Source organism: Diabrotica virgifera, chromosome 2, assembly GCF_917563875.1.
Source record: "Diabrotica virgifera virgifera chromosome 2, PGI_DIABVI_V3a".
In the NCBI taxonomy this organism is placed as follows: Eukaryota; Metazoa; Arthropoda; class Insecta; order Coleoptera; family Chrysomelidae; genus Diabrotica; species Diabrotica virgifera.
In genome coordinates, this window is record NC_065444.1 from 248,940,340 (window position 1) to 248,956,701 (window position 16,362).

Consider the following 16,362-nt stretch of genomic DNA (forward strand, 5'->3'; position numbering starts at 1 on the left):
CAGTTTGAAAGATTGTTTGAAGTCATTTATTTGTTATATTATGTGTACAATATCATCATTATCTTTCCTTTTTTCTTTAAAAAAGTCGACTAATCTGGTACTTAAAAAACATTCAAGATGATGGATCATTTACATGTCTAGACCCATTTTATATATTACCATTGTAATAATTCTACCAAATGGTAGAAAGTAGATATACAAATACAGAGAGAGTCTGTAAAGTGGAATAAATTCAATATCTCAAATACTAATTGTTTTTTTGGAAAATGCTCAGACCCGTCGATTAGTATTTCAAATTGTCCTTTTTGACATTCAATAAAAATGTATACAGGGTGTCCCAATTTAGAGATATGACGTCATCGTCGATTTTCTTAAATGGCAACACTGTCATTTTGATAGCTAATTTGATAGGATTTGTAAAGTTATACATAACTGCAAAATATCAAATTTTTATTCTCTACCATTTACAAGATAATAGAAAATAACAAAGTTATATCTGTAATTTGGAATATATTCAATAATTAAAATACTAACTGTTTTTTTGAAAAATGCTCAGACCCGTCGATTAGTATATCAAATTGTCATTTTTGACATATAATAATAATGTATACAGGGTGTCCCAATTTAGAGATATGACGTAATCGTTGATTTTCTTAAATAGCAACACTATCATTTTGATAGCTATTTTGATAGCGTGTGTAAAGTTATACACATCTGAAAAATTTCAAAATTTTATTCCCTACCATTTACAAGATAATAAAAAATAACAAAGTTATGAAGAACAAGAAGTAATCAAATAATAATTGAATTTATTTATTTCAATTAAGCAAATGCTCATAACGTTGCCCATTGACAATTTGACAATAATTGAGGGCAACATTATGAGTTTTTGCTTAATTTATTGAAATAATTAAATTCAATTATTAGTTGATTACTTCTTTTTCATAACTTTGTTATTTTTTATTATCATCTAAATGGTAGAGGATACAAATTTGAAATTTTGCAGTTGTGTATAACTTTACACACCCTATCAAAATAGCTATCAAAATGACAGTGTTGCCATTTAAGAAAATCAACGATGACGTCATATCTCTAAATTGGGACACCCTGTATACATTATTATTATATGTCAAAAAGGACAATTTGATATACTAATCGACGGGTCTGAGCATTTTTCAAAAAAACAGTATTTTAATTATTGAATATATTCCAAATTACAGATATAACTTTGTTATTTTCTATTATCTTGTAAATGGTAGCGAATAAAAATTTGATATTTTGCAGTTATGTATAACATTACAAACCCTATCAAATTAGCTATCAAAATGACAGTGTTGCCATTTAAGAAAATCGACGATGACGTCATATCTCTAAATTGGGACACCCTGTATACATTATTATTGAATGTCAAAAAGGACAATTTGAAATACTAATCGACGGGTCTGAGCATTTTCCAAAAAAACAATTAGTATTTGAGATATTGAATTTATTCCACTTTACAGACTCTCTCTGTATAATCAATCGTATACAAATATTTTTATTAAAACAATTGAGCCCATCAGAATCAAAACCTGTTAAATTCAAAAATTTTCCTTCTGCTAAATCGCAAACTAAAAGTACAAATTTCTGAAGACGTAAGGGGCATGCAGAAAAATTGACAAATGACAAATTAGTGTGTCATTTTATGATATTTATTGATTCCCCTTTGCTTAAGGATGCTTTGTGGAAGATTTACATTTTTACATTTCTAATGTTTTTTAGCCTCCTGACAAAATTTCAAAACATGAATCTAGCAGGTTTTGATTCTATAGGCCTCAATTCAAGGATGGTGTACAAGTAACCGAGATGAAATACTAACAACCACAGAGGAACTCCTTGACTTTTTGGAATGCTCTTCCTCGCTGGTAGGTGTTAGAGAGATGTGGACAACTGACGATACAGAAAGATATGTGGGTGAAAAACCTCCGGACAAAGCAAACCACGTGTTGTAGAGAGTCCTGTGATGCCTGATGTTAAATCTAGTAGACCAGGACGGATCTGTTTTGAGGTGGATGTGGTGTGGAAGGTGGCATTCGGATTTTTGCAGATAAAGCTAGGTGACAACTTCAATAATTATAATGGTCTTATGCTCCTTCTCAAATATGCCCGGAACATTAATAAAATAATTAAAATATTTAAAAATTTCGAAATACATCGATTTTTTTCTACTTTCATTGCTTATAACTTTAAAACGATTCATTTTGGAACAAAGTCGTAGGGAAAAAAATAAAGATAATTGAATTTTGTATAATATACGACTGGTTTAAAATGTCTTAAATTATTACTCTGTCTGCAAAATAGCAACAAATTGAAAATAAGGGGGCAAAAAAGACTGTTTTTATTCAATGTTTTTCAACAGCTTTGGTTGCATTTAGAACCTTCATAATTCGCTTAAAAAATTCTTACAACATACTTAAATCGTCCACCAAATTTCATTAAAATCGACCAATTGATTTTGCATAATAGTTTTGCAATCTAATTTTTTTTTAAAGTTTAGTTTAGAAGTTTGCTAATTTTTTGCATATAAAGAGGTTTTCTACCTATCTAATACACTTTACAGAATTAAAATCGGATTATTTAAGCGTCCTCAGCACTGTTTTAAATTTATAAACAATGTTTTGGCTTATAAACAAATACAGTGAGGACAATTGAGTTGGGATAAATTCATTTTCTTGAGAATGGGCGACTCTGGAGATAAATTCCGAAACAGATCGATTTTTATTTTTAAATTATAATTTTTTGACATCAATATCATACCAGTGACGTCATCCATCTGGATGTGATGACGTAATCTAAATATTCGAATTAATTAATTCAATTTTTTTTTAAATTCAAACTTTGTATAAATGATTATGTTAATGTTTATATTAGTGAACAAAAAATTGAATAGCCTTTCGATTGAGCTATCACACGGCACCTATTCTCATTTAAAAAAATCATCGATTACGTCATCACTCCCAGATAGATGACGTCACTTGTATGATTTATATAGGTACCAAAAAATTAGAATTTAAAAATAAAAATCGACCTGTTTCGGGATTTACCTCCAGAGACGCCTATTCTCGAGAAAATGAGTTTATGCCAACTCAAACGTCTCCACTGTATTTGTTTATAAGCCAAAAAATTGTTATTAACCTTAAAACTGTGCTAAGGCAGCTTAAATAATCCGATTTTAATTCTGTAAAGTGTATTAGATAGGTAGATAACCTCTTTATATGTTAAAAAATTAGCAAACTTCTAAATGGTCTACTTTTCCTTCAGAAAGTTTTTAAAAAATTTTAATTTTTTTAAAAAAATTTAGATTGCAAAATTATTCTGCAAAATCTATCAGGTCGATTTTAATGAAATTTGGTGAACGATTAAGTATGTTGTAATAATTTTCTAAGCGAATTACAAAAGTTCTAAGTGCAACCAAAGTGGTTGAAAACCATTGAATAAAAACAGTCTTATTTTGCCCCCTTATTCTGTATTTATTGCTATTATGCAGAAAGGGGATATTTTAAGACATTTTTAACTAGTCGTTTATTATACAAAATTTTTTTTCTTCTCCTTCTTCTTTTTTTTTTCTTTTATATAGGCAGTACTGCCTGTTTTTCTTCAACGGTGCCTTTCATTCTGCCTCTAAGTTGTCATTACACCTTTTCCTTGGGCGTCCTATACTTCTCCTGACTAACGGTGACTTGTCCCTGGCTATTCTTACTATCCTTGATTCAGACATCCTGCTTATGTGCTCATTCCACTCTTCTTTTCTGTTCTTTAGCCAGGTATTTATATTGTCTTCCCCACATATGCATCTGATTTCCTCATTTCTTACCCTATCCTGTAGTCCTTTTCCAGCAATCCTTCTTAAAATCACTTCGTTGGTTTCCAGACGTCTTGGTGTTTTGCTTTTGTATCTTATACAAAATTCAATTACCTTTATTTTATTTCCCTACGACTTTGTTCCCAAACGAATCCTTTTAAAGTTATAAGCAAAGAAAGTAGAAAAAAATTGATGTTTTTCGAAATTTTTAAATATTTTAATTTTTTTGTTAATGTTCCGGGCATATTTGAGAAGGAGCATAAGTCAATTATTATTGTTGAAGTTGTCACCTAACTTTATCTGCAAAAATCCGAATGCCACCTCGCACATCCAAAAATAGACGTTTTTTCACAGATCCTTCCTGGTCTATAGGAATATTTGTTTTAAACATAATTTTTAATTCGACATAATAATGTAAGCGCTGAATCAGTGTATAACATTTTAAAGAGTTTTCACCTACATATCTTGGTGGCTCAAGCACGTAAAAACCTGTAAGTATAATCACTTTAAAAAAATTTCATCCTTGCTAAAAAATTTAAACTTTACGTGTACTTTCATTAAAATGGTTATACTTATTTTGGGTAAACAGCACTGATGATGAACTTTTTAGTTCGAAAATGTTCTGTGATGTAGTAAACAACCGGGTTTATCGCTCGGTATAACGCTTTATTTTGGGCTTTAATACACAATGTGGACAACACACTAGGAGAAAATATTATTTTGATCTTTCTCCATTAAGTGGAAGCATAATATTAGTAACTCTGTTAGTTTTGTAACACTAACTATAATAATTAAAAATGAATAACAATTTTTAATTTCGTTGCAACACTAAACTACAGCCGCATCATATTCTAGTTCAATCAGAGAGTGCTACAAGTACCTCTACCGGTTTCGAAACTTATTAGTCTCTCATCAGGAGGCACTTATGCTGCTCTCTCTCTCTCATCCAACCAGGACAAACCCCGGCGTGCACTTACGAATTGCAACGAACGAAATGGCATGGATGCCCTAGCGGCCACTGCTAGTAACAGGCTAAGTTTTCAATCTAATAGCATACAAAACAGCATTAAAAATATTATTCCACATCCTACCAGATTGAAAACAATGGGAACCTTCTCTGGTTACATCTCCGAGGCTTGTAAAATTTGCAAGCCATAACGCCTAACGCAGGTTCCATTGTTTTCAATCTGGTAGGGTGTAAAGCAACATTTTTAATGTTGTTTTGTATGCTATTCTGATTGAAAACTTGGTCTTTATTAGCAGTTCCCGCTAGGGCATCCCTGCTATTTCGTTCGTTGCAATCCGTAACTGCACGCCGGGGTATGTCCTGGTTGGGTCAGAGAGAGCAGCATATGTGCCTCCTGATGAGAGACCAATAAGTTTCGAAACCGGCAGAGATGCTTGCTGCACTCTCTGATTGAACTAGAATATGATGCAGCTGTAGTAGCCCAATAAATGACCGTTTTGGAGTGTAATTTCCAGGGGCAACTCCGAATTGGTTCCAATCCAATGAAAATTTGGATTTAGGTTGTACTTAACCTCCACTTCAAAGTTGAATTTGTGCCGTTGGTTGCTTTTACTTGGGGGTGACATTTACCCCTTCTCGCCGAGTGAAAAACGCGTATTTAAAATAAGGCCGGAAATTGGCAAATTTACTTATTTTAAGTACCTTTTGTTCGATAAAGTTTTTTACGTAAGTCAATATTTTCGAGTTATCCGCGATTTAAAATGTTGATTTTTCGACGAAAAAACTACGTTTTCAGACCGTTTTTCCCAAATAACTCAAAAAGTAAATATTTTATCGAAAAAAATAGCAGTTTAGCAGAAGTGTAGCCTATAAAAAAACGAAAAAAATGGTGTACCAGTAAAGTCTAAAAATTGAGCAGAAGCAAAGTTGTAGCCCATGAAAAATACTTTCTTATTCGTCTAATTCCAAATCGAATAATTCAACGTGAAATCATCGAAGAAAGAAGCGTTTTTCGGGAAAACCTTATTAACATTTTTAAAGTATCGAAAAAAAGCTTTATTATTTGTTTGTTTTTAAAAATTTCATTTTTTCAAAATAACTTAAAAAGTATTAGAGATAAGAAAAATCTTAAAGAGGGAAAAAATGTAGGTTTTGCTATTATAAATATGCTAGTTTATTTTGTTTCTCCGTAAGACAAAAAATGGTTAAGATACGGCTGTTCAAAGTTTGCATACACTCGTGATTAGTGACCCATTCAAGCTTTCTCAATTATAACCCTTCCAAAAATAAACACTTTAAACCGGTGTGACTGACAGATCATATAAAAAATAGATAGGTAAGTAAATTGTTTGTAAAGCGGTTGCGATTAATTTCATTTGGGGAGCTAAACACGGCGAGATTTTCATGATTTTTTACAAAAAAAAGAGGGCCAACTTTATTTTAAGCGTAACTCGTTTATTTTTAATGCTAAAACTTTTGTTAACAATTAAATCAAAGCTTTTTATAAACACTTTAAAAAAGTTTAAATGGGTTTTTCCCGAAAAGTGCTAAATTTTTCGGTGATTTCACCTTGAAATATTCGATTTGGAATTAGACGAATAAGAACGTATTTTTCATGAGCTACAATTTTGTTTTTATTTGATTGATAGACTTTACTGATACACCATTTTTTTGGGTTTTTTTATAAGCTACAATTTTACTAAGAATATTTTTTTCGATAAAATATTTACTTTTTGAGTTATTTGCGAAAAACCGTCTGAAAACGTAGTTTTTTGTCGAAAAATCAACATTTTCAATGGCAAATAACTCGAAAAGTATTAACTTACGTAAAAAACTCTATAGAACAAAAGGTGCTTAAAATCAGTCAATTTATCCATTTCCGTTCTTACCTTGAACGTATGTTTTTTCACTCTCGAGAAGGGGTGACTGTCACCCCCAAATAAAAGCAACCAACGGTACAATTTCAACTTTGAAGTGGAGGGTACGTAGAACCTAAATCCAAATTTTCATGCAATTCGGAGTTGCCCCTGAAAATTACACGGTATCGTCGAATTTCCCGTTCATTTACTGGGTTATAGTTTCGTGTTGCAACGAAATTTAAAATGGTTATTCATTTTTGATTTACATGTTTACTCCGATTGAAGTACGAAGGGAACCATTCTCGTTGGAACTTTACCGCTCTGAGCAGATGGGACGGGAATTATAAATTGTAAAATTCCCTCATCTTCCTTAATCTCAGCATCCGTTATGGCTTGCAAATTTAGAAGCCTCGGAGGTGTAACCAGAGAAGGTTCCCATTGTTTTCAATCTGGTAGGGTGTAGAGCAACATTTTTAATGTTGTTTTGTATGATATTAGATTGAAAACTTAGTCTTTTATAATAATTATTTTCCGTGTCTGTAGAGAAAGCATTCTACTGGCTTTATAGACACAAGCTAGTTAGAAATTGTGAGAAAAAGCCAAAAGTATGCACAGAAATACAAATAATATCACGAACAGAAGAACCATATTCCAAAAATTGTCCAAGAAAAACAATACAGAATTCGGTGTAATATCAAATTGGATGAATTTACATATTCTGTAAAGCACATTAATAATATATTAATTTAAACAAAGTAAATTGATATATGTGACACATTGATCTAATCAGGTCTGTACACACCTGTTTTAATCTAATTAGGGCCCGACAAGCATTAGGACAACACAGACATGCTAAATTACCCATTAGACAAATATTTACGACCTGTCATTGAGGTCACGACTCTAAAAATGGTTAATGTGTCTACAAAATCAAATGAAATTAAGGTGGGATTATCGATCTCCGGTAAACTTTTAATGGACTAAACGAGGTAATAAAAGGAGAATTAATATAATAGATCTTTTTCTTTAACGCTCTATTTAACTGTCAATGCTCTAAGACAGAGCTAGGTCTTGAATGGATGAATTTATACACTAAACGCAAAAAGTATCGCAGAATGTTATAATACCCGTCTATCGTCTTCTTTAGGTGTCTACACACCCATAACATTTCAAGTTGAAGCTCGTTTTTGCCGAAAAAATAACAAGAAACAAAACGTTGTTAAATACTCCAGGCTGTGGGTGAAAAAACGTGATATAATTCAGGAATTTTTGAAACCTATCAGGTGTTGTAAAGGACGATGCCAGGAATAACTTATACTAAAATGTAACCAAAAATTTTTGCGGTTTTTTTATTTATGACGATTTTCGTTTGTTAAATTTGCAATTTTTTAAGATTTTTAAATTTGCAACTTAGGATATTCATTTTAGAGAAAAACTTTTAAATAGAAAATTGTAGTAAATTAAAAAACCTACAACTTGAGCTATGGAAAGCTTAATTTCGTTAATACGTTATTGCAAAAGAGTCTGCGAAAGGTCAAAAATGGCCGTTTTTTGCAATTGCCTTATTTATTGTAAAAATAACTTTTATGTATTTTTTAAGGCTTTAAAATGAAGATCTTTCAGTACTAAACATAAAAAAATTTGTAGTGCCCGATTGGTGAACTTGTTGCTTAGGTATTATAATTTATTTACCCCAAGAGATCAAATGTCCAAGGCTATAACTTTTTTAAAAAAATCGTACAGAATTAATTCAAGATCCACTCTCCTTCTAAAGACTTATATTTTTATATTCTGATGTAAATAAATGCGTATAACATTTTTCAACCTCTTATTTCGGGTTTGAAATAAGGGGGCAAATTTCGTTATAAACATTTAGAACTGAAGCCGCCCCTGTACATCCTATAAGTTTCTAACTTACAGGTTATTGTTGCTGAAGACAAAATAAAGATTCAAAACCAAATAAAAATTTTCTACGACCAACTGAAACCGAGATAATTGTTTTTGCTTTCTTAAATCGTAGTGACTTTATTTATAATAATTAAGAAATTATTTCACAGTCATTGACTGAAGAAATAATTATATTATCTTAAAATAAAAATTATTTTAACCGAAAATTAGATTTAATTATTAAAAATGATTTTTAAAATGAGAGATATGAGAGATTTTAAAAGAGAGAGATTTATTTTTCGTTACGACTGTGATTTATTGTGTCGGTTGCCTTTAGCAACGGCTAGCAACTTATAATACATTGAATCACGATTTTCGCTTTAAATTTTAAAGCACCGTTTGGATTGACATGAAATTTGGCAAACACATAGATAACATGTTAAAGATTAAAAATGATATTGGGCCTCTGTGTTTTTTTCCTGGGGGTCAGTTTCACCCCTTATATGGAGTGAAAAAATATATGTTCAAAATAAGTTCGGAAATGGAAAAAACGTCTAATTCTAACCACCTTTTGTTCTATAGCATTTTATCACCAAGTTAATACCTTTTGAGTTATTTTCGAGTAAATATAGTAATTTCGAGTAATACCTACTAAAAAATAGGTTTATATGCGTCAAATTTCAAAGTAAATTATTTCAACGTGAAATAACCAAAAAATCATGCACTTCTTGGAGAAAAATCATTACAACTTTTTACTTACTTACTTACTTAGTCCTAAGCCTTTCTACCTTTAGGTGTAAGGCTGGTGGAGTTGAGTTTGGCATTGTAGTCTCCATGCTTTCCGATCTTGCGCTAGGTTTCTTGCACTTTCCAATGTCAATCCCTTCTTCTCGACTTCTTTCCTGATTTCATCTACCCACATAACTCTTGGTCTCCCTCTTTTGTTTTTCCCCTGCACTCTCGTTTCGAACACTCGTTTTGTTAGCCTCTCGTTCGACATTCTACACACGTGCCCGAACCATCTAAGTTGTCCTTCTACTATTTTTTCATTGATTGGTTCTAGTTTTAGGTTTTGTCTAATTGTTTCGTTTCGTATTTTGTCTGTCCTTTTTCTGTTTGCTATTTTCCTCAGGAACCTCATTTCCATAGCATTGACTCTGGATTTTTGTCTCCCCGTCAATGTCCATGTCTCGCTGCTATACATGATTGTTGGTCTAACTACTGATTTAACGACTGCCGTTTTTACTTTTTCCGGTATCCCTTTTTTCCCAAAAAATGTTGTTTTCATAGTGTTAAATAAGCTTCCTGTTCGTCCCATTCTCTCGTTTATTTCCATGTCTTGTTTACCATTTGATTCGATTATTACTCCTAGGTATTTAAAATATTCCACTTGCTCTAGTTGTTTCCCGTCTAATTCTATTGCGTGTGTCTTCCTCGTATTTGAAATTATCATTGTTTTTGTTTTCTCTGTATTAATTTTCATATTTATGTTTGATAGTTCTTCTTCTAGGATTTCAAGATTGTTCTGTAAGTCTTCTCTGTTTTCTGCTATCAATACCATGTCGTCTGCAAATAGTAGCTCCGATAGTTGAGTCTGTTTCATTTGCCAGTATCCTAATGTTAGTTTTCTCATTCTTCTCTTGGCTTTCTTTATCGCTTCATCCAGTACCACTGAGAATAGCAGTGGACTCAGCACGCATCCCTGTTTGACGCCTTGACTTGTAGAAAATTCTCTGGATTCCTCGTTATTGGTTCTTACTGTATTTGTATTATTTTTGTACATATCCTTTATTACTTCTATTATGTGTCTGTCGACTCCCCTTTCTGTTAGTGTCTTCCAAACGTCCTTTCTTCGGATTCTGTCAAACGCCTTTTCCAGGTCAATGAAGCACATATGTATCTCTCTATTTTTCTTGATTACCTTCTCACTTACTTGTCTTAATGTGAATATTAGGTCTTGCGTGCTTCTGTCCTTCCTGAATCCACACTGTGTGTCTTCCATAGTTGTTTCTATTTGTGTTTTTATTCTTGTCTCTAGTATTCTTGCTAATACCTTCCCAGGGATACTTGATATGGTGATACCTCGGTAATTATTACAGTTTCTCTTGTCTCCCTTTTTGTGTATTGGTAATATAATGTCTTTCTTCCAGTCCTTTGGTAATTCTGCTCTATTTATGATATCATTCATTAGTTCTTTCATGCTATCCATTCCCTCTGTCCCCATGAATTTTATCATTTCCGGGGTGATATGATCCTTGCCTGGTGCTTTGCCCAGTTTTACTCTTTCTATTGCTTTCTCTAATTCCTCTCTTGTTATGGATTCCACTTGTTGTTCTTCATTCCTTTCTTGTATCTCCCCTATGTTGTCCTTGTCTACATGAGTTAGCTCTTTGAAATGTTCTCTCCATCTTTCCATTATTTGTTTTTCTTCTGTTAGTACGTTTCCATTCTTGTCTTTTATATTCGGCATCGTGTGCTCTTTCTTTTGTCTGAGTTGTTTTAATGCGCCGTAGAAGAGTTTTTGGTTTTCCCTATAATTTTTTGTCATTTTTTGTCCAAATATCTCCCATGACCTTTCCTTTCCTGCTTTCACCGCTATTTTAACCTCTTTCCTTTTTTCTTTATATGCTTCGTAATCTTCCGGGTGTTTTGTGCTAAGGTATCTTTTCCATTTGTCTTTTTTGTTCTTTATTTTCTCTCGTATTTCTTCCGTCCACCATTCTGTTCTCCTCATGTTAGTGTTTGCTATTTTTGCTTTCCCGCAAGTTTCCTCAGCTGCTTTGATTATGCTGGTTTTTAGATATTCCCATTTTTTTTCTATATTTGTATTTTTTGCCCTACCTTTCAAAGTATTATCTAAGTTTTCTTGGAATTTCTTCTTATATATTTCCTCTTTTAATTTGTAACTTTTTATTTTTTCATTTACTACCTTTCTTCTCTTTTCTTCTTTTTCCTCTGTTGTTCTCATTCTCATTATTACTAGATGGTGGTCACTGCCAATCTCCGAGCCTCTTTTCACTTTCGTATCCTGTACTCTTTTCCATTTGTTGCTGCTTACCAAAAAGTAATCTATGATTGATTTTTCGTTTCTGCTGTCTTGTACTCTCGTGTATTTGTGTACTTCTTTATGTTTAAATTTTGTATTTGTTATAACTAGTTTATTCTCCATACATATTTTTAAAGTGTTTAAAAAATATGTATATTCTGTTTTTAAAAAAAGTTTATAGCATCGAAAGTAAGCAAGTTACGCTGAAAATAAAGTTGATCTCTGATTTTTTTTGGTCAAAAAACTCGGGAAAATCACCCCCTAATTACCATCTTAAATCAAATTAATCATTACCGCTTCACAAGTTACTTTGCTCATGTATTATAAAATGATTAGGTCTGGATCCCGCGTATGAAAAAAGAGTTGATTAATAGCAAGCTGAAAATGTTTTAATAGCTTAAGGGTGTCTAGTCGGATAAACTTTGATATATGGGAACACTGGAACAGGGGCAGTTTTAATTGTGGAACAGGTTAAAAATTTGGAACGGTCAGACCATGAAAACGGCACATCTATTTTGTCCGACAGAACAGACTTAAACTCTCCGAACAGAGATTAAACTTTCTTCCAAAAATCAGACTGCTCTTTATCACCTGTCATAATTCCTGTCATTTGACATATTCTACATGTTCCACTCATTAAAACGCCCATTGGGTGATAAATAGCAGTCTGATTTTTGCTTGAGAGTTTAATCTCTGTTCGGATAGTTTAAGTCTGTTCTGTCGGACAAATTACATGTGCCGTTTTCGTGGTCTGACCGTTCCAAATTTTTAACCTGTCCCACAATTAAAACTTCCCCTGTTCCAGTGTTCCCATATATCAAAGTTTGTCCGACTAGATACCCTTAAGCTATTAACAAATTTTCAGCTTGCTATTAATCAACTTTTTTTTCATACGCGGGATCCAGACCCAGATCTGTAAGTATCATCGGTTCAAAGAGCTTATTAAAAAAAATTGGTTGTTTTTTTTTTAAATAACTTAAAATTTATTAATGTGACCAAAAATCACAGAGAGTAAAAAAATGTAGTTTTTGCTGCTATGAATATTTTGTATTTTTTCCTTTTTTTTGGAAGGCAAAAATTTGTTAAGATATGGCTGTTCTAAATTTGCACACACTCGTGATTATTGAGTAGTTCAAGTCCTTTTAACTACAGCCCCTTCAAAAATAAGCACTTTGAACCGATGAAACTTACAGACATAAACGACACATACATGAGTAAAACAACATTAAAGTGAAATGGATTAATTTCATTTTTGATGCTAATTAGGGGGCAACTTTCCCGAGTTTTTTGACCAAAAAACGAGATCAACTTTATTTTCAGCGTAACTTGTTTACTTTTAATGCTATAAACTTCTTTTAAAAACAGATATACATATTTTTTAAACACTTTAAAAAGTTGTAATGATTTTTCTCCAAAAAGTGCATGATGTTTTCGTTATTTCACGTTTAAATAATTAACTTTGAAATTTGACGTATATGAACCTATTTTTCATTAGCTAGAACTTTGTTTCTACTGGGTCTAGAGATTGCATGCATACATCATTTTTTTTAATTTTTAATTTGCTATATTTTTGTTAAAACTCTTTTTTTCAATAAGATACTTACTTTTTGAGTTATCTGTCAAAAACCGCCTAAAAACGTGTCTTTTTGTTGTTGAAAAATGAAGGTATTTACTAGAAAATAACTCGAAAGGTATTAACTTGGCGAAAAAATGCTATAGAACAAAAGGTGCTTAGAATTAGACGTTTTATCCACTTCCAAACTTATTTTGAACATATATATTTTCACCCCTTATAAGGGGTGAAACTCACCCCCAGGACAAAAGCACACAGAGGCCCAATATCATTTTTATTCTTTAACACGTTATCTATGTGTCTGCCAAATTTCATGTCAATCCAGGCGGTGCTTTAAAATTTAAAGCAAAAACCGTGATTCAATGTATTATAAGTTGCTAGCCGTTGTTAAGGGCAACCGACACAATAAATCACAGTCGTAACGAAAAATAAATCTCCAGTACGTTTTAGAAATCATTTTTAATAATTAAATCTAATTTTTGGTTAAAATAATTTTTATTTTAAGATAACATAAGTCTTTCTTTAGTCAATGACGGTGAAATAATTTCTTAATTGTTATAAATAAAGTCACTATGATTTAAGAAAACAAAAACAATTATCTCGGCTTCAATTGGTCGTAGAAAATTTTTATTTGGTTTTGAATCTTTATTTTGTCTTCAGCAACAATAACGTGCAAGTTAGAAACTCATAGGATGTACAGGGGCTGCTTCAGTTCTAAATGTTTATAACGAAATTTGCCCTCTTATTTTCAAACCCGAAATAAGAGGTTGAAAAATGTGATACGCATTTATTTACATCAGAATATAAAAATATAAGTCTTTAGAAGGAGAGTGGATCTTGGATTAACTCTGTACGATTTTTTTTTCAAAAAGCTATAGCCTTGGACTTTTGACCTCTCGGGATAAACAAATTATAATACCTAAGCAACAAGTTCACCAATCGGGCACTAAAAATTTTTTTATGTTTAGTATTGAATGACCTTCATTTTAAAGCGTTAAAAAATACATAAAAGTTATTTTTACAATAAATAAGGCAGTTGCAAAAAACGGCCATTTTGGACCTTTCGCAGGCTCTTTTGCAATAACGTATTAACGAAATTAAACTTGTAATGGCTCAAATTGTAGGTTTTATAATTCCCTACAATTTTCTATTTAAAAGTTTTTCTCTAAAATGACTATCCTAAGCTGCAAAATTAAAAATCTTTAAAAATTGCAAATTTAACAAATGAAAATCGTCATAAATAAAAAACCGCACAAAATTTTTGGTTACATTTTAGTATAAGTTATTCCTGGCATCATCCTTTACAACACCTGATAGGATTCAAAAATTCCTGAATTATATCCTGAAATCGACCTTTTATTTTATTTAGCGTATGGATTTTCTCAGTACGATAAATACACAAATATAATATATATTATTCAAACACTAAAACATAATGAATGAATCTAAATATTAATGTCCAATTTACATAGCCATTCAATTGCATCTGGGGAGCATTCCACAAAGTCCTGGAGGTTTCCACGGTAGGCACGATTTAGGCAATCTGAAACACAATGACTTATGGTCTGTCTAGGCCTAGGCGATCCACAATCGCACCGAGGACTCTCTGCACGACCCCATTTGAACAGAGAATCAGCACATTTACCATGTCCGGTACGTATGCGACTAAACCTCGCCCAGGTGGGCCGGGGCAGACCCGATCCGATGAAACACTGGGTTGGGGAGTTGGGGTGGATATCGACCTATTTTTCACCCACAGCTTGGACTAAAAGCAGAATATTTATGGTGGATATTTGTGTTTGAGATTTTGATCTGTACACTATGTCTACTTCAGTTTTTAACACATTCGCGGACACGCTGTAATTTGATACACGTATTCTTTGAGTCATAAAATCGCAGTCATGACCGCGAATATGTTAATAAGGAGGTGCGTTCTTACAAAAAATGAGTTATAGCATCAGAACAAGCAGCCCAAATTTTAGGTTTAATTGGAGATGGCCGATCGCAGCAATATCTTGCTGAAGTTGTGAGAATCCACCAATTCAGCGTTTCAATAGCTTTAAGAAGGTATAGAGAAAGTGGAGGATATACAAAAAGACCAGTTCCAAGACTTTCCAGGTGCACGAACCCAGCAGATGAACGTTATTAAATCTGCAGACTTTGCGTACACATCATGTTACAGCTAGACAACTGCAAAATGATCTTTCCACAGCCCGTGGCCCGTAATGTTCGGTTCGTAAAGAGCCAATTCGGTTATAAACAGATTAAGGGAATTTGGAATCAGAGTCAAAATGACTGCTATTGCTCCACTGTTAAAGAGGGCACACCGTATGTCACGTTTAAGTTTTATAGTCCAGTCGGGTTAGACGAATAACAGGCCTAACCTTGCATTAGGAGCTGCCCCAAATTTTATTTTTTTAATCTTTAGGGGTGATCAATAGTAGTGTAAATTTAAAATCTCGACTGAATTCCGCCATTGCGTTAGCCGCCATCTTGATTTTAAACGAGAACCGTTTTTGCTCAATATCTCCGCCATTTTCAACTTTTCGACAAAAAGTATAACAACCAACATTGTTGAAAATGTAATTTTCTATCATTTCTATTTTTAAAATTTTTTCGTGCCATCGATATTTTCTGAGTTATAGCAGAAAATAGTGACAGTTATGTATAAATAGAGCATAATTATTGGATTATCTCGTTTATTGTTAATTTTACGACAAAAATGTTCCTATATAAAAATAGAGAGAATTGAATTCTACACAATTTTAGTTTCTTTCATTTTTTTCTTAAGTTAATATTTAAGATAGTATGTATGCGGTAATGGCGCGAGCGTAAGACCTGATTGATTTTGTATCAATTGTTTTTGTTCAATGTCTACGCCATTTTCAACTTAAATTGTTCCAAATATGATTTCCTACAATTTCTTTTTAACAATTTTTTCATGCGGTTGATATTTTCCGAGTTAAGTGGGAAAATAATAAAAAGTGGTGGGGGGAGCATAATTACTGAATTGAATCTTTTTTCCGAGCTGCCCCAAATTTTATAATTCTATCCTTTAGGGGAGGTCAATAGTAGTGTATATTTAAAATCTTGACTGAATTCCGCGGTTGCATTAGCCGCCATATTGATTTTAAAGGAGAACGGTTGTTGCTTAATATCTCCGCCATTTTCAACTTTTCGACAGAAACG